At 38.8% G+C, this 25,097-nt stretch overlaps 1 protein-coding gene across 3 annotated transcripts in view; it reads right to left on the reverse strand.

The window, feature by feature from the left end:
* Nucleotides 1-13,958, reverse strand: part of EXOC2 (exocyst complex component 2) — a 317,437-nt gene extending 303,479 nt beyond the window's left edge. For all 3 annotated transcript variants that reach the window (XM_039222094.1, XM_039222095.1, XM_039222090.1), the window contains exon 1: nucleotides 13,862-13,958. The gene's annotated coding sequence lies outside the window, so the exon portion shown is untranslated. The remainder of the gene's footprint in view (nucleotides 1-13,861) is intronic.
* Between the last annotated feature and the right edge of the window lie 11,139 nt (nucleotides 13,959-25,097).

The raw sequence follows: 25,097 nt of genomic DNA on the forward strand, positions 1-25,097 counted from the left end.
GATGGTAACTTGAGCTGATATCAAGAGTCAGACACTTCACGGACTTAGCTACCCAGTTTCCCCATCCAAGGAAATATGATGCAGCAAATGAAATATTACAAAAAGACGCCAGAGTAAGAAAATATGTATAACAAATTAATTTTTTAAAGAAAACATATACATACATATGTAAATTTGTATTTAACAAATCATTTAGCATTTTAGTTTACTTCCAGCAACTTTGTTATACATTTTAAAATCATTTTGTGTATGTATATAGACATAATACATATTATAATGTATAATTATAATATATATTATAAAGCTTCCATAAGACAGTGTCCTAACTAGACGTTTGGAAAAATTTCAGCCTGCTTATCAAATGCAGAAAGGGAAAATTGACTCAACGGACATCACGCTAGCACAGACAGTTTCTATTAAGAAGGTGACTATGGCAGGCAGAGAGGGACAGATACCATATGTTTGCATGTATAGAAGGATTAGGAGGAATTTAACGGAGGACCATGGGGAGGGAGGCAAGCCATGAGGGCTCCTAAATGCTGAGAACAAACTGAGGGCTGATGAGGATGGGAGGGAGTGGTAGGGGGGTGATGGGCATGGAGGAGGGTACTTGTGGGGGTGAGCACTGGGTGTTATATGGAAACTAACTTGACAATAAACTATTTAAAAATAAATAAAATTAATAAATAAAATAAAATAAAATAATAGAATAAAATAAAATAAAATAAAATAAAATAAAATAAAATAAAATAAAGAAGGTGACTATGTGGCGCCCGGGTGTCAGCATCCAACTCTTGGTTTCAGCTCAGGTCATGATCTCACAGTTTGTGAGTTCAAGCCCTGCAATTGGGCTCCCTGCTGTCAGCACAGAGCCCACTTGGGGATCCTCTGCCCCTCTCTTTCTGTCCCTCCCCAACTTGCATGTTCTCTCTCTTACAAATAAATAAAACATTTAAAAATATATTTAAAAAAGAAAAATAAAAGAAAAAAGCTGCCTTTGTACAAGTATATATCCTTGTATGGATATGGGAAAGTCTGAGACGGATAGATACCATCCATTATTGGGGGAATAAGACTAGAGAGGGTAGAGGGGTCAGAGAAATCATGTTTTTTTTTTTAATACATTTTTATATTGCTTTCCCTGTGGCAATGAGCATGTATACAAATTTTTTAGAGATATAGTAAGGCCCTGGACACAGAAAGGTCAATTCCAGAGCAAAATATGGAGTATTCTTATGAACGGGGATAAAAGGCAGTATATAGCTTCCTTGGTAATGCTGACCAGATAATGTTTAGATAATGTTTCCTCTTGGAAGTTCCAGAACTGTTCATTTCTTTTATATATTGATTTTCTCATGAAAGAGATAACAAATAATATTCCCTACATTAAAAAAAAAAGGATGGGGTCCCTGGATGGCTCAGTCAGTTTAGCATCTAACTCTTGATTTCAGCTCAGGTCATGACCTCATGGTTTGTGAGATCAAGCCCCCCATCAGGCTCTGCACTGATAGCATGAAGCCTGCTTGAAATTCTCTCTCTGTCCCTCACTTGTTTGCACAAGCATACACTCACTCTCTCAAAATAAACAAACATTTTTTAAAAAGCGGAAAGAATTACTATACCAAGGTCTCTGATAAAGAACTGCCCTTAATGCGCTTGGCTAAGACTGTATTATATTCTTTACTTTACTCATAGGACCTAGTCCAGTACCAAAACAAGCAAATACTCAATAAAACAGTGGGTGGGCTAAACAGACCTGGGAAAGCATGGGCTAACTGTCAATTCTGTCTGTCTTTTGCTGTCAGGGACAGCAGCAAACCTTAGCCCAGGTGGAATTTGAGCTATGAGAACTGAGATGTGGTCTTTGAGAGGGATGTCAACTTGATTTGTCCCACTGCAGGATAAACACCATTTCTTGATTCTGGACGGTGTCTCGCGCACTATTTTTTAAACCAGTAAATCTATCGCTTGTTAGCCTTCAGGCTAAGATCAAATGTAAACCGGTAAATCCATGCCACAGTAGTAATCAAAAACTACTACAGAAACTGAATCTTCTAACTACAACCTGGAAGTTTACTCAATAAACCTCTGACAGCTCCTCTTAATACTCAATACAGAAATGCTAACTATAAAGGCAATTTATTTGTTCATGCACAGAAAGGAATCAGAGATGAATCCAAATTAACCACAAAGTGCGGAACAACTCATCTTCTATGGCTCACCTCTGAGTGGCAGTAAGTCAAGCCCAAATGTGACCTCTAATTACAAGGCCCAAGACGTGAAAAGCTTGATACTGTATTACCTCTTCCATAAAGAATTACTTAAAAATCAGAAATTCTAGTGAGTAGGGTCAGATCTTTAATATTGTGTCCTTTTGCAAAAAATATCTTAAATGTCTAAATCAAAATTAATTGTACCTCTCATAATTCTTTACATTAGAAAAATACTTATTTTTCAACCATCCTTTATTTATATAAAAACTAAGCCAAAACTGATTTAAGTTTGATTTTTCAAATGTTAAAATTCACATATAACAAAGAAGGGCAAAACTAAAAATATATTTTAAAATTCCACTTTTCAGTTCTATATAATGAAAACTCCAAAGATTGTAATTTTTGTCTTAGATTTAAAGATGAACTTGTATTCAACAAAAATGCACTTAGAAATGCTATTTTAAAAAACACTACCAAAGCACTGTAGCTCAAAAGACAATGTTTCTCCGCCCTTGAAAGAGAATCAACTGTTGTTGAAGCCAATTGCCACCTCAGTTACATAAACCAAAACCCTGCTCCTTTTCCTCTTCAGTGTTCATTCCAGGAAGATTTAGCCCGATAAAAGCAAAGCAGGAATGGAGGGATTTGGTTTAGTCAGGATTTATCCTTTTAGAGTTCTAGATCAAATTTCAAAAGCCAGTTAGCAATGACATTGCTCAATTCAAGAGAGGTTGAGAATAGGTCCCTGTATGACTTACTTCTTCAAGGAAGGGCTGGGTGACTGACGGACAATACACATATATGGCATTTCTATCAAATATAAGCCGAGAGCATTTCACAGCTCCTGTTAAATATTTCTGAGCTTCTGAAACATAAGGTCAATTCTACTTATAATGTTTACTGGACTATACCCATCATTTATCAATGTTTTCTCTATATAGAATTTTCATTCATTAGGAAAAAGAAATAGGGCAATGACCAACACTATGCACATATTTTGCCATAATCAATATAAAAGGTTATATATTATATGGCTGCATTTATATACAAGTTCAGAATGAGTAAACCCTTAAGGACAACGCATATTAGTGGTAGCGAGAGAAAGGGGAATGGAAAAGGACTGCTCGTGGGTTCAGAGTTTTCTTTTGGACTAAGGAAAATGTTCCAAGATTAGATAGTAGTGATGGTTGCATAACTTTGTGAATACACTAATTTTGCTTCAGAATTCTTGGGAGCATTATATTACCATTCTCACCACAAAACAGAACACCCAAAAAATGGACACAAGAGGAAATACAAGAAAATAGCATTGGGAAAAAAAAAAAAAAGCATTTGACACTACTTAAATTCCTAAAGCCTTCTGATTTAAGATCAAATGAGATGAAAGAAAACCTTAGCCAGGGCTGAAAGGACCCGACGGAGTAGAGAAGACACTACTGAAGGTTCAAAAAATGGGAAGAAGTGCCTGGGTGGCTCAGTGAGTTAAGCATCCAACTCCTGATTGCAGGGCATGGTTCCTGATGTGAACCCCACACTGGAGTCTGTGCTAACAGCCCAGAGCCTGCTTGAGATTCATTCTCATTCCGTCTCTCTCTCTCTCAAAATAAATAAGCATTAAAAAAAATAAGTAAATAAAACAAAAATAACAGGGAAAATAGTGGAACAATTAGCTACACTTATTAACCCCTCTGGAAAATGTCAGTGGCCTAGACTTTCCAGTTTGAGACAATATATCAGTAACACTAATTCCATTCCAGAAAGACTGTGGGGAAGATCGGGAAATAAAGACACTAAGTAATGCAAAATCCCAAGTGATATCAACAGTCTAGTGTTTACTTAAATGACAAAATACTTGACCATCTTAACAATAATGTTCAGAAGTGAGAGAGGAACAAAAACCAAGACACTACTGCTAATTTATTTATAACGAAAAAATTAGAAAAAAAGAAATTATCCTAAATTGATACTACTGCATAAAAATGTTTCACTTGTCTCAACCTGTCAAATCTTTACTATAAGCCAATATCACTGCTGACAAATATAATAACCACAGTAAACAGGCATGCCAAAATCAATGCAGATTTTCAAAAAGGGTCAAGAAATCAACTGTCAGCTTAAATTGGTTAATTTTGTTAAAATGGTTAAACATGACAGACTGTCACACAGCTCCCAGATTCTTTTACATGAGCAGAGTTGGATTAATTTGACCCAAATTTTGTATAATAGCTTTTCCCATTTCTAAAAATACATCAACTTTGTCACTTATCTTAAAATTTCTGCTTTACTTCTCTAGCTGGACCTCAAAAGAAACTTCTTCAAGGCCATATATCTTGACATAGTGAAAGCAAAATAATCACGGCACTCAGCAGTGCTATTAACATTTCTGAGCCACAGGGATTAAACAGGCAGATGCTATAGAAAGTGCCTTTTGGGAGAAGACAGGGAGTTGAGACTGCACCACAGCTGTGAGGGATTGAAGCTGCTAGCTATGGAATCAAGTTTAGGAGAAACTCTGGGCACAATTCCGGCATCCGAAATAAATTAAAGTAAACAGTCTTGCTCTCTCTCATCTACCCTGTTAGCAGCCTCTCGACTGAGTGAGACCACACACTCAGACCACACAGCGCCAGCTGAACTCCTCGCACGCAACATCTACAAGCTGTCACTCGGCAGCAAAGAGGGGAAAAGGAGGGGGGAAGGTTGAGGGAGGGTGAGAAGAGAGAGAGGGAGGGAGGTAGAGGGGAAAGTGGAGAATCTCCTCTACATACAGCTGGACTGAGTGATAGATATGTGGTTTAGAGAAAGGGAAAAACCTCCCTGAGAAAACAAGCTGGCCATGGCCTTGTGTATCCTTGACCTGTACGCCCCCATACCAATTTAGTAGCTGATGAAGGATTAACAAAGCATGCATTTAACATCAATTAACCTCCTATCCATCAGAGGTCAAAAGAGAAAATTGCCAGTATAAAAGTATTTCATTAAAATAAAAAGGAAAGGCCATGTTTTCTTACAATTTATAATATGTACTTAAGTAAGTGCATTTTCTTTTAGATTTATATTATATTGGTTTTAACCCGTCTGCCTTTTTCCTTTAATGAAACACCCAGAATGAATTTAGTATCTCCTCAACAGAGGTAAGAAAATTTTAATTTTGTAATTTTCCCATACTTGACTGTGACACAACCTTTGATTTTCCAAAATATTTACTGGTAGAACAACAGGATAAATTATCTTTTACATAACTTCAGACTAAATATACATTTAAAAAAATAACTAGTAGCAATAATATTAAGGGGGAAAGAAAAATAGTAACCACAAAAGTAGCTTTAGAATGATTAACCAAATTTTTACTATTTATTAAGAGGAATTTTGCTGATTTTAATAACTAATGTGAACAAAACAAGTGATCAGGTGTCTTAGCCTCTGAGGTCCCCAGAGGCTCAGTTCAGCTAAAGGGATAAGACCAGGAGTTGAAATAACAAAAGTTGTGATTCACTGGAGACTTGGAGAACCTTCACCAAATAAGCCAGGTAAAGCCTCCTAAAGTTAAAGTACTATTTTCTTAAATCAGGCCACAGGAAAGTGAAAGTTTTCCCCAAAAACTAATAGCAACAATTTAAAAAAATTCCCAAACTCCACCTCTCCCCATGCTACTCAAACTAACATCACCAGAGAACAAATCAGAAAACCAGAATCTCAAGACCCCAACCCAACCCCACCTACATTTTACCCAATTCTGTGCATATTAACATTTGAGAAGCACTAGACAGACTTATCCTGTCCAAAGACATCATGGAATCATAGGACCCCAGAAAAATCTCACTACAGAGATGCCTAGAGAGTTTCAACAACAAAATTACACTCCACTAGACTCTCAGGCCACCCAGAAACAGAACCAAATGTAGAATTCACCATATCCTCCTTGAGTCATATTCAACTTATTCTAGAATAGACTTGTCTCTAAGGGCTGGGCTGGGCTGACCTCAGAGGGATCTCTTCAAGATACTGGAAAAGACTTTTAAAGAATGGTAATTTGTTTCCTTCACTTCTCTGTAAACTCACTCTAATTTTCCTGTGCACGGTCAAAATCAAGTTATCTCAGCACAGACACACATTTTACCATCTAAGGGCACAGAGTGGGATAAGTCTCAAAGACAGGGTCATGAACTCTTCTATCCAGCATTTTTCTTTAAGTGTGCAAGTAGAGAGGGGGATGGGAGGGTGGAGAGAGTAGGGGATGGGAGGGTGGAGAGAGTAGTGGCTGGACAGAGGGAGGGAGAGGGAAAGGGGAAGGGGAGGGAAAGGGGAAGGGGAGGGAAAGGGGAAGGGGAGGAAGAGGGGAGGGGAGGAGGAGGGGGGAGGGAGAGAGGGAGGGGAAGGGGGGGAGGGAGAGAGAGACAGAGACAGAGACAGAGAATCTCAAGCAGGCTCCACTCTCACTGTGGAGTTTGACGCAGGGGTGGATCCCATGACCCTATGATCATAACTGACTGCAGAAAGGAAGGACTGAACAAATAAGAGAAAGCATCCCTACTTTCCCAGCTCTCTCTTTAGACTTCTTTCCTTTACCACTCCTACAAACAAAATATAATTTAAATACACTATTTTTTAATGTTTTATTATTTATTTTTGAGAAAAAAGAGAGAGCACACGAGGACGGGAGGGGCAGAGAGAGAGAGAGAGAGAGAGGGAGGGAGACCCAAAATCCAAAGCGGCTCCAGGCTGCGAGCTGTCGGCACAGAGCCCTATGCAGGGTTCAAGCCCATGAACCGAGCCGAAGTTAGACGCTTAACTGACAGCCACCCTGGTTCCCCAAAATAACTGTTTTTAAATGAAACCATAACTTTTTATGTACTAATTAACTTGGGAAAAAATAATGATTTTAATAATTTAACTTTGAAAAATGAGTTAATTATATATATGTTTATATAGATTTATACAAATATATGCATTCATATACTTTGATAAATGACAATTATATATATATTTATATACATATATGTAATATTTATACATTATAGATGTATACACAGGGGTGCCTAGGTGGCTCAAGTCAGTTAAGTGTCCAACTTCAACTCAGGTCATGATCTCACAGTTCATGGGTTCGAGCCCCGTGTTGGGCTCTGGACTGACAGCACAAAGAATTAGGATTCTGTGTCTCCCTCTCTCTCTCTCTGTCCCTCTCCCACTCGTACTCTGTCTCCCTCACTCTCTCTCAAAAATAAATAAATATTTTTAAAAATACACACACACCTATAATGAAAAAAACCTTCACTCTTGCTATGTTTCACACTAAATGGAAGGGAATGTCCAAGCAGTAACTAGAAAAGAATACTGGAAGCAAGACAGTATATAGGTGGAAAGCCTGACAATTTGGCTCTCTAGAGCTCCCACATAACTGATCTGTTACATAAATACTTGAGTACCCAGCTAATCTAAAACAAGCACTGGATTTCATCTTAATTAGAAGAATCAATTAAAAGTCTTCTTATTTCCCAGAAACTGTAAAATCTCCTGCCACACCAGGCTGTCTTCCTAGAAGACAATTACCTTCACTACACTTCAAAGCCAAAAGCTGTCAGGTCTAAAGGCGGCTGGTTCTCAAATAAATAAATAAATAAATAAATAAATAAAATAAAGGTGGCTGGTTCTCTATCTTTTATGGCACTGGACATTGACAGCATACTGAAAATGAAACAGGCCAGTGCAAATCCACCAACATCCAAAAAAACAAAAAGTTTGAAGAAGATACACTACTTCACAGTTCAGGTAAAAGCACAGCATTATTCATTCACCAATTTATTAGATTATTCATCCCTCTTTATTAGATTTACAATGCGTGAACAAAACATTAGTTCTTGATATTTCAGAAAACATTATTTTTTCAGAAAAAAAAGTGTCCCGGTGTTTTTTTGTTTGTTTTTCAGAAACACAGATCACGTTGACAATACTGAAAAAGTCATTATCAAATAAAACTGATTCCTACCAGGGCACCTGGGTGGCTCAGTCGGTTAAGCCTCCAACTTCAGCTCAGGTCATGATCTCACTGTTCCGTGGGTTCAAGCCCCTTATCGGGCTCTCTGCTGTCAGCTAGCTCAGAGCCTGGAGCCTGTTTCAGATTCTGTGTCTCCCTCTCTCTCTGATCCTCCCCTGTTCACACTGTCTCTCTCTCTCAGAAACAATTAAAAATATTTTAAAAAAAAAACTGATTTCTACCTTTGTTTAGTCCATCAAGAAGACTTGGGATATATAAACATTGGTCATCCAGCACCTCAAAACATGACAGTGCTGGACTCCTCATTAAAGAGATAGATAAACTAGAATTTGAAACAAGGAAGCTCAGACTGTTCAGTTAAAACAAACATTTATTAAGGACTTGCTATGTCCCAGGCACTATACTGAAAAAATGATAAGAACAAGATTTAGAGACAAGGAAGTCATGGATGATCTTCACATTCAATAGAGTAATAGGTACTAAAACCAGAAAGCAGTGGGATAGGTGAGAAATAGAGTATAAACAACTATTTAAAAATCTGCCTAGGAAGGAAAAAGAAATTTGAACAGAGTAATGTGAAATCAAAGGAGCATGCTACTTTTTATTGTTATTGTTTTTCTATTTTGCTTTAATTGCCATCTGTCTCTAGGCATGATTAAAGAAAGGCTGACAAGAATGAGCCTTTGGCCAATGAACAATTAAATAAAGTACTCCCAAAGGCAGGAATGGATGGGATACAGAGGTCTGGAAGCAAGATCTATCTCAGGATAATTGCAATCTCTTTCAGGTAACTGGAGAAAGAGGAAAGGCTTTTTGGAAGAAAGAGCATGAGATTCTTCACTGATAGTTCTATTAGTTGTTAAGTAGGTGGCAAAATTATCTGCTAGGAGTATAGATTATGTAAAAAGATGAGAGATTTGAGAAAAATGGAAAATGCTTAAAATAAATTCTGCAGAGAGCAAAAGCAAACACTGACAAGGAAAACCCTAGAAAATTCTTTGATAGTCAGTTGAGATTGGTGACCATGGATCCCTAGGAATACAAATCTAGATGCTAGAATTTTTCCCTATTGGTTTCAGGAACTCAGTTCAAGCATTAAAGAAGGTAAAGAAAGTTGAAATGGTCCAGGGCTGAGAATGTGCCAGCCAGAAGATACAAACGGATAATGATACAACAGAGCATTCTGGTATGAGAGTGACCAAATATCAGGTTAAAGAGTAGCTAAGTGAAATAAGTCACGTGGAGAAGGACAGAAACCATATGTTTTCACTCATATGTGGAACAGGAGAAACTTAACAGAGGACCATGGGGGAGGGGACGGGGAAAAAATAGTTGGGAGAGAAGGAGGGAGGCAAACCATGAGAGACCCTTGAATACAGCTAACAAACTGATGGGGGTGGGGAGGAGGAAAGGGGGGTGATGGGCATGGAGGAGGGCACTTGTTGGGATGAGCACTGGGTGTTATATGGAAACCAACTTGACAATAAACTATAAAAGAAAAAAATAAAGTGTACAATTTTACAACCATTAAAAAATAAAAGAGCAGTTGTAATGGAGGTAACTGAGTGAGGGTGAGAAAGATAAGACATTAAGCAAAGAGTGGGAGATTTGAGCTTTGCATTTCAGAAGTGGACTAGTTTCAAGTAGGGGCACTTTAGTCCTGCTTGCCCACTCCCAAGGACATCTCTGGTAATAGCCATACACCTTTGCTTGGTTCCAGCTCTTAGTAAGCTGTAGTTTGTCCTTCTGTTCCCTCTACTTGTCAGTTTCTCTTTGGGCCTCACTATCCCTTTTTTGCTCCCTAACCGTGCCCACACCTCTGCAAGTAGTGCCTTTATTAAAACCTTCCTACTTGAACCACCTGGTATGAATTCTGATTCCTGCTGAATTTATCCAGATACACATCACATCAATCACATGGGGTTTCATTAAAATTAAGCTAAAACGAAATATTCCTGGCTTTTAGTCTCGTTTTGTCTTTCAGTAAAATTATAATACAACCAAAGTTAGAATCATATAACCTTCAAAATCACATAACTTTATAAGTGGAAAAAGCCTTTAAAATTTCAGCAAATCTGAGGCACCTGGGTGGCTCAGTCAGTTAAATGTCTGACTTCGGCTCAGGTCATGATCTCACAGCTCATGAGTTCCAGCCCTACATCAGGCTCTGTGCTGATAGCTCAGAGTCTGAAGCCTGCTCACACTCTGTCTCTCTCAAAAATAAATAAATATTAAAAAAAAAAATTCAACAAATCTTACAGTTGAAATTATATGAGCCAACCTTATAAGAGCAGTACAGCTAGCAAGTAGCAAAAGGAGAACTCATTCATCATTGCACCATGATTACTGAATACTAACTTTGTGCCATGCACCACTATAGGTGTCTGCTTGGATCCACTTTACGCAGCTTACATTCTAATTAACTAAACTTCAGTTTCCCCAAATCCCAGTGTCTACTGTTCTTTCCACTACCGGCACCAAAACTTATTTTAAGTAGGAAACAGTAAGTAGAAGGAATTACTAAAATCAAAACCAAAAATTAAGACTGGGATGCACCCCAGTCTTAAATGCTACCAATGGTATTAAAGAATGTTCATGAAGCTTTTGAGCAAGCCTAATACAATTTTCCTGGGGGGAAAAATGCACAAGTCAGTTCTAAACTACTATGCCTTACCTTCAAGGCATTCCATAATCCAAAATGCACTTACTTACCAGACTGTAGGCCTTCTTCTGTGTACCATCCAGATGTTCCAGTGCCTTCCCTATGAACGGCCATGTCCTGCCCATCAAGGTTTGACCTCCATGAAGCTTTCCCAATTACTATAACCCCAAAAGATCCTTCCCTTCTCTGAATTCCTGCTATTCTTACACTCAACATTATAGCTTAGTTCTTAGATATTCTTTAATTAAGAGAGCAAAAATGCCCCTTCTGAATCTAAGCCAATATTATTTTATTTCTAATACGTACATGAGGCATATGCTAAAAGTGGGAGATACCAAAATGGCCAAAACTAATCTCCATCCAACCAGAACTTAGCCTTTTGACAGATTATGTAAATACCAATAATATGTATAGCCCTTAAAACAACACAGGGATAGGACAAGTGCTAACTGGTTTTGGATTCACGCTGAAAATTTTCAAACCAGGAAAAACTCTTAATCTAGTCTTATATATTCCCTGACTACAGGAAAAAGGAAACTCAAGCCCAAAGAGCCTACGCCCATGCTATGAAGCAGATGGGTGTAGCTCACAGACCAGTAAATGGTTGTTCTGACTCCTAAACTGAAAAACCTTTGACTCCATAATTTTCAAACTGAGGGCCAAAGATGACTATAGATGTATCCACAGCTTCAAGAGTCATATTCTCTACAATTACTTTAAGTTTGTATAAAGAATAGTCATTTTAGGGCCGTCTGGGTGGCTCAGGCAGTCAAGCGTCTGCCTTTAGCTCAGGTCATGATCTCGCAGTTTGTGGGTTTGAGCTCCGCGTCCAGCTCTGCGCTGATTGCATGAAGCCTGCTTCAGATTCTGTCTCCCTCCCTCTTTTCCCCTCCCACACTCACACTCTCAATCTCTCTGTCTCTCTCTCTCTCAAAAATAAATAAACATCCTTTTAAAATGAATAATTTTAAGTTAACATAAACATACACTGAACCATGTAATAACACTACTACTATGCAATTTCACCAGGCACTCCTGAAGATGCATGAATGCATTCTCACTATCTGAGAACAATCAACATTCTAGCATACTGCTTAGCACAGTGATCAACGTTATTTCCCATGCCAGTCAATTTCAAAATCCTCTCTACTCAACACTGGCCTAAAATTCATCCATTCAATAAACACTGAAGCTCCTGGGATGTGGTAGGTGCTGTACTAGAATCCTGGCTACATGAAGATAAATAAGTTGGAGAATGCATGAAAAAGTGATTTAAAAATTAGCTGTATATATATGTACATACATAGAACTATATGTAGCATTTCCTAATGGCTTAATCCTGCCATTCCCTGACACTAGAAATTAACCAAAATCCTCTAGTAGAAGACTGCTTTGCAAAATCTGAGTACTAATTTAATTTTCCCTAAGATTTATACATAACAGGCTCTCAAATATTAGTGCAATAAGTGAAAATTTAAGCAGATTAACAATCATCTTTTCAAAAGGTTCAAAGTAATATTCAGTACAGAAAATTAAATGCTTGACATGAAAAAAAAATTTCTGAACCTTTCAAGAGTTATTCCAAATGACACTGGGGAATCCTCTGCTTAAGTTAAATTACTACTTAGGGGCCCCTGGGTGGCTCAGTCAGTTAAGTATCCAACGTCAGCTCAGGTCATGATCTCACCACTGGTAAGCTTGAGCCAGCATGGGGCTCTGTGCTGACAACTCAGAGCCTGGAGCCTGCTTGGGACTCTCTGTCTCCCTCTCACTCTCTGCCCCTCCACCACTCACACTCTGTCTCTGTCAAAAATAAAAATAAACATTTAAAAAGTGTTTTAAAACACCTACTTAAACAGAAGAGAACATCTGAGTAGTAAGCACACATCATCCTCTATTACCACCCTTTCAATCAACAACTTTTGACACACAGATGATCCTCAGAAAGCTTCTGGCTTTCAGTTTCTTCATTAGTAGAGTCCGTTACACAAAGCCTGACCAGAATATACTAACATTTATAAAGAAAATATTATAATGTATTATGAGACTCAGCCAGATAACCTCAGTTAGACCTAGCTTTTCAATATAGTGCATCCAAATTATTTAACTAAGGTGTGGCTGATTAAGCGTTTTTAAAAGGTTTCCCTTGTAAGTTTACTCAGATTCATGAAAAAAAAAAAAGAAACTTTCTCATGCCTATTATTATAATTGACCTTCACCCATGAAGAATATCTTACTTCCATTCAATGACAATCTTTTTCAAGAGCTGTTTCTTGAAAATTAAGTGTCTATACAAAATCTTGGGCTAGCAAGCTAGCATTACCAGGCGTACATGAGAGATGACACCGTGTTTGGTTGTGCAGGCTGTAGAGCTTCGGTGCCTTGTCTCAAAGGAAGTTTAAAAACTGAGTAACTACAGGCAAGTTGCATAACCACTCCGGGCTTCCGTTTCTACCTCTGTAAAATGGGGATAATATAGAGCATCTACCTCCTGTGAGAATTAGTCAGTAAACGTAAACGCTTAGAACAGTGAATGAAAGGCACCTAGAGAATCCTCACTATAGCTCTAAACTGACGCAAACTTAAGCAAAACAAGGAAAACACGTCTCACATTCGCTCTTCGCGAATACATTCTTACACCTGACACAGTGACAACTACGGAGGGACGCAAGGGAAACGACTGAGGCCGACTACAACCGACCAGTCGATGGTCAGTGTTCTGAAGGCCCACGCCCGGCGCGGGGGTGAAGATCTCTGGGCCTCTAACAGGTGCCCAGGGACTGCGCGGAGGTGGGGACGGGAAACGCGCGGCGCCTTTCTCCTCACAGTCAGGGACTGGAGAGCGGTGCAAGAGGCTGACACCGGCACTGGCGGACCACTTCCACCCGTCTCTCTGGGAGCGAGGCCAGCCGCCGGCGCCCGCCGCCCTGCCGCCTCTCCGTGCCTTCCCAGGCTGGCCTTCAGCCAGGGCCTCCAGGCTCCAAAACATACCTCCAGCCAGGCTGCTGCCCCCTACGGCCCGCAACGACCGAGTTCCCGGTGGCTCTCGCGAAGACTCCCGGGTGGCTGCTGCCCCAAACGCCGGAGCCTTCACTTCCGCCCGCTGGGAGCGCCGAGGGCGTCGATCCGCCAGGTAGTCGAGCTCCGAGTCCTCGATGGGCCGACCCTATCCGGGAGAAGCGGGTGGGAGGACGGAGGCCGGCTTCCGGTAGGGCTTGGACTGGTGTTGGGACTGTGGGACAGAAGGCGTGGCTGAGGGCGCTGGAGGGATATGGGGTGGGTACGCTGAGGGGTCCGCAGCTTGCAGCTTGCTGCGGTACCCTCGGATCTCCTCTAGCAGGACGTAGGATGAGACTTGGTGGATTTCTGGCGGGCTCTGCACCAGGTCAGGACGTTGTAGGTCCTACCGAGGCTCTCAGAGGCTAGACGAGGCACAAAAGCCACAAGACCTTGGAAATTGTGGAGGAGAATGTCAGGCTACAACCTGGAGACTCTCAGACTTGGTGACTGTTATTAATTAAACTTAAGGAACAACTCCACGGGCTAGGCGCTGTGCAGGGCGTTAGATCTACCAAGGTTAATTAAAGGCAATCACTTCTCTTCGGGATCTCGGATAAATCAGGGCCTAGTAAGAGGGAAAAGAATGTCACTTAGGGAATGACCACAACAGTCTAGGCAAGAAATGACTGATCTGCACTGAAAAGGCAATGGTGGGGATGGAGGGAAAGTGGTAACAGGAAACTGAAAAAATACCCTTCTGGTTTCTTCTACTGGATTAGCGAAAGACACATCAAGATCATCCGTGAAAATGGAGGATGGGAAGCAAGGGGGTTTGAAAAGAAAAGGTGAAGTCTTTGTCTTGGCTATTGTGATTCAAATTACAAAGAAAATACGGCAAGATTTCCAGGCAGGGCTGAAAGCTTTCTTGGAATTGTGTAGTCCTAAATTTAAAATGGAAGCAGTTAGCGTGCTTGGTTATGCTTTGGCTGCTCTGGTGTAGATAGAGAAATAGAAAATTAGTTCTAAGTGAGAATGGAATTTTACAAGACAGAAGGAGCAGGGAACAAAGGAGTTGAAAGTCTGTGCAACAAAATGTTATTATGGAGGACAATGGAGTTTTTGCTTGTGTAACAGTATTTAGAGGGATTTTTCTGGTTGTCCTGGAATTTAAATTGCCCACTTAGACTATTAAGGTATCAGATGACAAGGGTGATCATATGTCCCACTCTGCATGAGATAACTCTGGTTTTTGTCTGTTATCCTGGCTTAGCTACTAAGAGTGTCCCTTTCATTGTCAAAAATGCCTCTGTTTGGACAATATATAGTTACACTAAAGTCACAATACTTTAAAAAGAGAGACGCAAATGATTGAGATCAGACTCCTCTTCAAGGCTTAGAGCAAGTCTCTAAGCAAGGTTAGTGCTTACTGACCTAAGGCATAGAGGAGCCTATGTTTGCTATCAGAGTGGAGCTGAGCATAGAGACAAAGTTTTTGGAAGAATTGGCCTGCTATTGGCACTATCCGTAGTTATGAGTATGCTAAATCTGCTTTTGGTCTGGAAATTCCCAAAGATATGAGACCTGTTGGATGACCAGTTACAGCTAAATGGAAAAGAGCTATGAAGCAGAGGCACAACCATGGTGAAGGTTTTGCCATCTCTCACTCTAAAGAACTCAGACATGTGCCTCACCCAAACTTCATCTTTGGCCAATTTTTATGTCTCACATGAATGCCCATCAGAGGGTATCCACAGCAGAGGGGCACTCAGTACCCAGGATGATTTGACTGACCACCCTAGTCCTAGGCCACTCCAGTGTTTATGCATTGTGCCTGTGAATGGTGTAGCCATGGTACCAGGGATGGAGCTCCATAGACCCCTCTCAACAAGGCAGATCCAGAGAGTGCATCCACTCCAGCTGCAAAGGCCAGTACAACCACGTGGCAAATTGATTTCTTCAGACCCAGATACATAGCCTGAGTTTTGGTTTGTCTTCCCTCTTTGCAGAGCCCTGACAAGCATCACTATCCAGTTGCTCACAGAGTGTTTTATTTATCATCATAGGATTTCCCATAAGAACATCTGGGATCAGGGACACACTTAAGAGTGAAAGAAGTATGACAAAGAGGACAATGCAAGATCTACTGGTTCTACCATACATCACACACCCAGAAGCTGCCACTCTGAGAGAACATTAGAATGACCTCTTAAAGGCACAGCTAAGCCTCCAGCTTGGAGAAAATATTTTTCAGGGTCGAGAAGATGTTTATTGGATGCAATATGCATTTGGGTTTTTTGTTTTTTAATTTTTTTAATGTTTATTTATTTGAGAGAGAGAGCAGGGAAGGGGCAGAGAGAGAGGGAGACACAGAATATAAAGCAGGCTCCAGGCTCTGAGCCGTCAGCACAGAGTCCAATATGGGGCTCGAACTCACAAACCATGAGATCATGGCCTGAGCCGAAGTTGGACATTTAACCAACAGAGCCATGCAGGCGCCCCGCAATATGTATTTTGAACCTAATATCATCATATAGTGCTGCGTCTCTGATAGAGTCCTGGCTCTCGTGGTAGAAGAGGATGCTCTTCCAAGGAACACAAGGTTCCACTAAATCTAAAGGCCTCTCCTCATTTGGGCTCCACATTTGGGCAACAAAAAGTGACCCTTATGATCAAAAGGAAATAGGACAGAGAGTATTTTTTCTGGAACTCAGGATGCTCCCTGGGCATCTTTTCCATGCCTGATGATAACAATAAATGGGCAACATAGCAACCCTGGCCTGACAAGGGCATGACAACTGGCTCAGACCCCACAGGTATAAAGGTCTGGATCACTTCATCAAGCAAGCAATACAGGCCAGCAGAAGTGCTAGTTGAGGGTGAGGGAAATCTAGAATGGGTGATAAAGGAGGAAGATAGTGGAATCACTATGGCCTCAGGACCAACTCCAACAGGAGCCCATATTTCATCATATCAGTACTTCTGATTGGTATGACTGGACATCAGCATGAGGAATCAGAGACAGAACAAAGTGAACACAACACAGCATGCAAGGGATAGATAGTAGCAGAGGCTGTCAGAGCCCACTCCTATCCCTTTACTCTCTGAAGGCTACTTTCCTGGAACACATACCCCATTTTTGCCTCAGGGCTTTTTTCCTGGACACAGGGCAAGCTGGAAGCACTGGAGAGTTAATTGGTCCAGATTCAAGCTTCACCCAAAGGTAGGCAAGAGTTGGCATATAACTATCTAGTTGCCTTAATCCTAAGGTAGCTCAAAGACATATTATCCAGCATATTCCAGAGCTTACCTTGAGACTGAGCTCGAATGCCCTCAGGAACACCTTCACAGTATACCTTTTTATTGGCTTTCTTCCCCTTCCCTCCTGCTTCCTCACTTCCCGTATGTGTCTCCTTAGTGTCATCTCCCAGGTTAAATACTAGCCCTTGAAACCATATCTCAGAGTTGGCTTCTGGGAGAATCCAGCTGAGATAGTCATTATCATAGACCAAAAACAACCTATACTTATTACAACTCAAATATCTGTATATGCTGAATTAAAAACCTATTATAGAAGTATATCATACAAAAATAATTTTTTATATAGATGCTTTATTTGTGGGAATTTTAGCATGTCTCTCATCATTCTCTCCTTGACATCAGAAGACTTGTCAAGGGGCACCAGGGTTACTTAGTCGGTTAAGTGTCTGACTCTTAATTTCAGCTTAGGTCTTGATCTTATGGTTTGTGGGATCAAGCCCCACATCAGGCTCTGTGCTGTTAGCTTGGGATTCTCTCTCTCTCCCTCTCTCTCTCTTTCTCTGCCCCTCCTCTACTCGTGTTCTCTCTCTCTCTAAAATGAATAAACAAAAAGAAGATACGTCAAAGTGTTGCTCTAGTGTGCAATAACTTGACTGTCCCAGGATTATCCATGTTAAAACACACAGAAAAAATGAGTCAGACACCTGGCAGCAGAGATTGAAAGGAAATTAAATTTTCTGTATACCTGGCAGTGATACCCTGCTTAAAGTGAAACTAAACCATGTACTAATCTTCTCCTCTTTGGGTCTCAGCAACACATCATTTCTCAAATTAGCCAATTCTTCAATTATGCTGGTATGAATGGCTCTTGATGACTCATAGATCTTTCCTGGATCAAAAGAATGGCAATACTGTATCCCTGAAACAAACACACAAAAGAGGAGAGAATATCCTGCTAATATAAAAATTACTGGTCTTAAATATGGAGAACAAACAGGGTAACTGGAGGGACTGTGGGGGGGGATGGGCTAAGTGGGTAAGAGACATTAAGCAATCTACTTCTGAAATCATTGTCGCACTATATGCTAACTAATTTGGATGTAAATTTTTAAAAAGGAATTAAAAAAAATTACTGGTGGTATTTTATTTTACTTAAATTTCTGTCCTGTATTCTGAAGTCAGCTAACAAATGTTAGTGCAGTATACACAGATGCTGGCAGCAAATGAAATCATTAAATGTAAAATTGCAGTGGTAGATATTGAGGCAATTCAATATCATCATATAACTTTGTGTTTTTAATTCTGCATCAGATTTTGTTTGACCTAGAGAGAAAAAGTAACTGTGAAGCATGAAATTCCTTGGTTTCAGTCTTAGGAAACACTATGACAGTCCCTGTTTTTTACATTTTTTTACATTAAATGAACACCTGAAGTGTTTCATACTGCATGGCATATCAGTTTGTAACGGATCATAGTTTTATAGACTCTAATCCTCAAAACAACTGCCATATCTTACTGATCCTTTTTACCAGAGACTGATAATTGTTTGGTCTCTGCTATTTCATAGATTCTAAGCCTTATGCTGGCAGATTCCTGTCTTATTCAATGTTATAGACACCACAGAGCCTTATATAGCAGGTATTGAATACAGGAGCCAGCCAATTATAGCACTAATCACAGCCTATAAATATATTATGGTTTACTTGTTTACTTTTTTTGTCTCTTTCCACTAGGATATAAATGCCTTGAGGGAAGGGACTTTATATTGTGCATTCATGCCTCACATGCTGTAGATGCTCAGTGAATGTTTAATGAAAAACAAAAACTACTAAAAATAGCAATACCTTATAATAGCAGCAAAGCTGGAGAGATGGCTGTTTCCAGCTGTCTACTTTAAAATTTGCTTAATGGTCACTTAAAGGCATAAAAGATTAACAAAATTTGATATGTAAATCTTGACAATATATTAATGTTTGAGATGTTTCACTCAATACCACCCAACTTGTTCTCCTTTGCTGGTGTCTTTTATGGTTTAAAATCACAGAACAACTTGAAATCCTCCAAGATTGTAAACAATTGCAACTCTATTATAGCAGTTCCGGAGTGGGTTTATTGGTTAAGGAAGCCCTTTGCATCATTTTGCTTTTACCTTAATCTCACTATTGTGTAATTCTACCAACTACCTATATGTTAGATTTTAGCATCTATGTTTCTCATTAGCTTCAGAGCTCCTTATGTGTAAAGTCCTCAAAATAGTCAAATGTCTCCACTCAATTTTACAGCAAAGTAGAGCTCTGTGGTTTTCTATTTACTTGTTATTTGCATATTTTATTAAGAAAACTGTAAATAAAGCTGAGTCTATGTAGAGATATGAGGTTTCAACAATGTTACTCCAACCATACGGTCATCACTGCCACCCAGCCCAGTGATGCAGCTGTGTTTACCACCTGTGTTTATATTGGGGTGCCTCTGGCAGTTGACTGTATCTGTAGGTGGTCTGGAGAACAGAGAGATCGAGGAAAGTCACTTACTGCCAGAGACATATGAGAGATAATGAACCTGCAGAGAAGGAAGTGGGTCAGAATGTGAAATGACTCATTTTAGTGTCCAGGGGATTCCCTTCCCTTACAGGCCTACCCTGCTGCTGCAGAGAGGGCAGGGCAATGTAAGTTCTATGATTTTCTGTGAATAGGAATTTAGACCTCTTTCTGTTCTGAACAAAGAACTTATAACAACATAAGATAACGTCTTCATTTATTTTAAATTGTTAAACAGCAATAGATGGTTGGCATTTTTTTCCTTTGGGTTTTGTGTATGTTTGTGGGTTGGGTTTTTTGTTTGTTTGTTTGTTTGTCTGTCTTTTAAAACTTTCCACTTGAAGTTTCTATATATTTAAGAAGGAACAAGGCCAATTAGCATTTTATCAGTAGTATCTGCATTCATAGAAAAGACTTAGAAAATGGTACCATATTCCCAATTGATTCCACTGACATGGTATTTCCCCTAATAAATAAACTGAGGCTTAGGGCGGCATACCAGCTCGCTTGCCACTTTATACATCTGCTGTCAAGGAATATCACCCCACTGAGAACAAGAGCACCAGTTAGAGTTTCACTTAAGTAGGGAACCATGTTTCCGGCCTCTGGATTTTTGTGTAGAATTTTAACCCTGTTGATACTCCTTTATGAAGTCTTCCCATTTCCCAGGAGGTTTAGAAATGCCTTGTACAAAATTTGAGTGTCTAGCTTCACATCTCACTTCTTTTTGTTCTAATATGACACAATGTTTATCTGAGTCCTTTCATCATTAGTCAGATATCATCTTGGTTTCCCACAAACCCAATAAAGGTTTTAAATTCCCTAAGGGGAATTTAAGGAATTTGAAAGCAGGGACACCTAGGGCTGGCTTAGTTGGTTGAGCATCCGACTCTTGATTTCAGCTTAGGTCATGATCCTAGGGTCATGGGATCAAGCCCTGTGTCAGGCTCTGCACTGAGAGTGGAGCTTGAGATTCTGTCTCTCTCTTCCTCTGCACCTTTCCCCAGCTCACGCTCATGCTTGCTCTCTCGCTCTCACTCTCTCAGTTAAATAAATAAATTCCTTAAAGGAAGTTTTCTCTGACTTCAGTAGATTTCACGTATCTATACTGTTAACTCAGCTGAGTTTGCCATGCAGGTATTGGCTGGCTATAATTCCTGAAGGCAATTACAAGCATCAGTGTGCAAGATGCCCACTCAGTGTGTCCTCTGCAACTGTCTCCTGGCTGTTCATAACTAAGTGCCCTGGAGGACTTAACCTGCCCACCTGCACCTATCTGCCTTCCATGAGCTCATCTTCAAGCAGCTGCTGGTATTCTACTGCTGGCCAGTATCCCAGACCAGTCCCCCAGCAAGGCAGAGCTTTATGAGTTCTCTTTATACTTTCTGTGGTATGAAGTGATGAGAAACACACAAAAACTAAAAAGCCAAAGATAATTTCCAATTCATACTTTAGACAACAGTGTGAATGTTGGTTCTTTCTAACTGAATTTTTATAGCAAAATTGTTAACATAGAGTATAGCCAATTTATTTGAGTGTGCTCTTATTTTTCCATCCATGGCAGAGTTTGAGGAGTGAAATAACTAAGAGAAATAAAAATATCCATGATTCTTGAAAAATCAACAATTGACTATAGTACTGTTGGTTGATAGATACAGATGATATAGATTAATTACACTGACGGTCCAGAAAACCACATTTTGGGTGGAGCCTGATATCAACCCTGATCATATGTGTTCTTTGACCTCTAGAGAGTTCTAGTTATCCTATTTTTAAAATAAGGTGGTTAGGAGAGAGAAATTTCAAGTCCCTTTAAGTTCTAAAATCCCATGACTGCGCTTTTCAACAAACAACTATTCTGCAGTGAGCTTTGGCTGAACTACAGGGCCTTCTCTCTGGCAACTTTATCTGGCCATCTGTGTAGGACAGGACATATGGGTGGTGTTAGTGTAGTTTTGCAGTGGAGTTTTTCCAAATAACTCTATATGCCAGCAGTAGTGGATCACACTAACTGTTCTTGCTATTCAATTGAAGGATTTTTTTTTTCCTTCTGGATACTTTGTTCTTTATTTTGTTACCTATAAAGCAATCCATTTTCACACTGAGAACGTTTTGGTTGCTTTCTCAGACCTTGAAGCACATTGTTTGTCCCTTAGTGTTTCTGTAACTTTTTGCTTCTGTGCCCTGAATGACTTCCACACCTCCTCAGCCCTTGCCCTGTGAACTAATTGCTTTGCTTCTTTGTTCCTTGCTAGGTTATTATAGTAGAAAGCCAAACCATAGTAGACAAGCTGTGAAGAAAAGTAATAAAGAAGAAAATAATGTAATGTTAAATACCTGGGTTGAATTTTCAATTTTGTGTTTTTATTGAATTCCTACTTTTCCATGAAGTACTTCCTTCTAAGCTTGGCCATATTTTATCAGATTCTGGAGGTGTGGGTCTGTGTTGATTTGCATTATTATGTTTTACATATATTTAACATGATGCATATTCATCCCACTAACATAGATTAGAAGCTCAAATGAATGCACAGATATGAATGATAGATTTTAGCTATGCATGTGGTTTCTTTCTGATAAAGAAGGAAAACACAGCTTTTCAGGACTGTAGACTTATGAGGATTCCTAAGAAAGTTTTATTTGAGAACAAATGGCAGATATCTCTCTAATGATATAATTATAATTTTATCCTAGAAATTTGTATATTCTACTAATTTCAAATTGTGAAAGAAAATTTCAGCAATCACTCTTCCTTTCACATCTTTTGGTGTTTTGGATATGTTTAAATATAATTGTTATTGCTGTTAAGTGGCATCCAGTTTCAAGAATATATTTGTTAAAATACATTACAAGGAAAGTTTTCATTCTTTAGGAAAATCAGTTTGAACCAGAATTTATAGGCCATATTTTTCCTTGGTTACCCTGGCTTGCTTTGAAGTGTTAGTCTTCTACCACTGTCTAGTGGAAAAATGACCAGCTATGGTGTAACAAGGCATAATGTTGATTAATACCCAGGAAAAAAATATTAAACACCATCTAGTTTTCTAATGCTTTGCATAACTATGCTGGTAACTGCTGACTGTAAATGTGGCAGCAAATTTTTTAGTAATTATGATTTCAAGCCAGAAAGTCTAATGTAAAGCAGGATATCATTCAAAGGAAAAGGGGAATGAAATGCATTGCTACACCAGGCTTTGTCCTTCCTCCCAGTCAATCAATGGGTTTTGACATGCTTTAAAAGAAATAAAAGATAAATTAATTTCAAAGAATTTAAATTGTTCTTCCAAAACAAGATGAATCAACTTTCCACATCAAGTAGAGAGAGAAGCTTTTCGCATTTTTAGTTAATCTTTTATATTTATAGAATTTAAACATTGCTTTCTTTTCTTGGTTTATAACACAGTAAATTTTTCCTTTAAAGATGTCAACATTCCAAACTCATCGAATCGTATACATTAAATGTGCAATTTTTGTATATCAATTATATCTCAATAGAGGTGTTTTCTAAATGTCTCAAAGATCTGTCTTTCATCCTAGAGGGAGTGCAATTCTAGAAAGCATATTCAGAAAAGGTCTGTTTCTGCACAAAACTAATTGTCTAACCACTAATTCAGAGAGATCCTTTGTACATGTATATTACAGCAATTCAGGCTTCTTTTTGCGAATCAACAAATATTGACGTGATGCCACTTATACTTAAGGCACTAATCCTTTTTTTTCTTCATATCCCGTCTTGGTTTCTATAAATTAAGCTAATCTGCTATTAAGGTAAAGACATTATTATTATTATTATTATTATTATTGCAATATTTATTTTCCAAAAGCAAAATCATATTTTGAATGGTGGAAAGTATTGAGGATAAATGAAAAATCCTATTTTGTCTTCTTTTAATTTTTGTGCCTAGGTCTTATTTGATAAATATTTACAATTATGGCTGGTATAAATTGATTGCCTAGGAGAATCTGTTGGGGGAAAACCTTTAAAAAATAAGAAAATATCAGATAAACCTCTGAAGAATCCATCTTTCTTGCTAGCTTTTCAAGTATACTATAACACATTTCAGTATCAAATTTTGAGTAGAACCAAGTAAAGGACTGTTCTGTTGGTTAGGTTTATGAGTAAATACAATTATGTAAGCAATATTTGGAGGCGAAAATAATCCCAGGCACAAGGCTATTGACACAACTAAGATTTTTACAATGCAAACCTGAATAAACTCACTACTTTAAAAATGTAAGTGACCCATATACTACTAACCTTTGAATTTTTTAATATGAACTTATTCATATTGGAAGATATATAGATTATAATTCACATTATAGGTATACATTTACATTATTGTGATCTCTACTGGAAATATGTAAATATAGGCACTTGTAAGTTTCATGTGAGAATAAGCATGCAATTAAATACATATTATTACTGCTATTTTTGAAAACTAATAATGAGAAATCATTCAAATGTGTTTTAAAACTATACGAACGTCCTGATTAGGAATCTAATAACTACACATTAAACAGTTTCAGATTACCAGAAATGTTATATATTGCATAACATTTAATGAATCTAAATAACTAATTTTAGAATACTGACCTTTATAAAGTATAATTATAAGCTGTAGTTCTCTTATGGAATCTAAGCTGTCTACTTTATCCAATGAGATTTCATATTACCTTAGCATATCAACTAATAGCAACAGCTAACTAATTTCTATAAACTTGAGAGGCTTTATATTTTTTAAAATGAAAATTAGAATATTTCTCATTGTAGAAACACTTTAATGAATGAGAATTCCAAAAAGGCTAAGTAAGCACTTTATTTAAATATGAAATATTATAGGGGTGCCTGAGTGGCTTAGTCGATTAAGCATCCAGCTCTTGGTTTTGGCTCAGCTCATGATCTCATAGTTGTGAAATCAAGCCCAGCATCAGGCTCCATGCTGATCTTGGAGCCTACTTAAGATTCTTTCTCTGCTCCTCCCTGCCACACATCTCTCTCTCTCTCTCTCTCTCAAAATAGATACATAAATATGAAATAAAAAAGTTTAGCAACTCTGATGCATGAACTTATGCTGACTTATTATCCTTTCAGCATATCTATAATTATAATATAATTAACATCGTTAATAATAGTTATAATTAATAATAGCCTTCAACTGCTAAGAAACACTTGAGGACAAAAACCTTCTTTAATGTATAAAATCTATGGGAGTCTGAAGTATTAAATCTCCATCCAGTTTTGGTTACTGACACATCCCAAATTCTTTTCAGGCCATTGTAACCATAACATACATAGAGATCCTAATGGCCAGTCCAAGGAGTGCCCATGCTCCAGGGGTGGTCAGTAGATGGTGGCCACAGGAACATTCCAGGAGATTGACGCAAGCAGATTGGTCTGCAAGTAATGGTAGCAATAGATGTCAACTTCTTAT

The sequence above is a fragment of the Hyaena hyaena genome, unplaced genomic scaffold, assembly GCF_003009895.1.
Source record: "Hyaena hyaena isolate Hyena2069 unplaced genomic scaffold, ASM300989v1 scaffold_1063, whole genome shotgun sequence".
Classification (NCBI taxonomy): domain Eukaryota; kingdom Metazoa; phylum Chordata; class Mammalia; order Carnivora; family Hyaenidae; genus Hyaena; species Hyaena hyaena.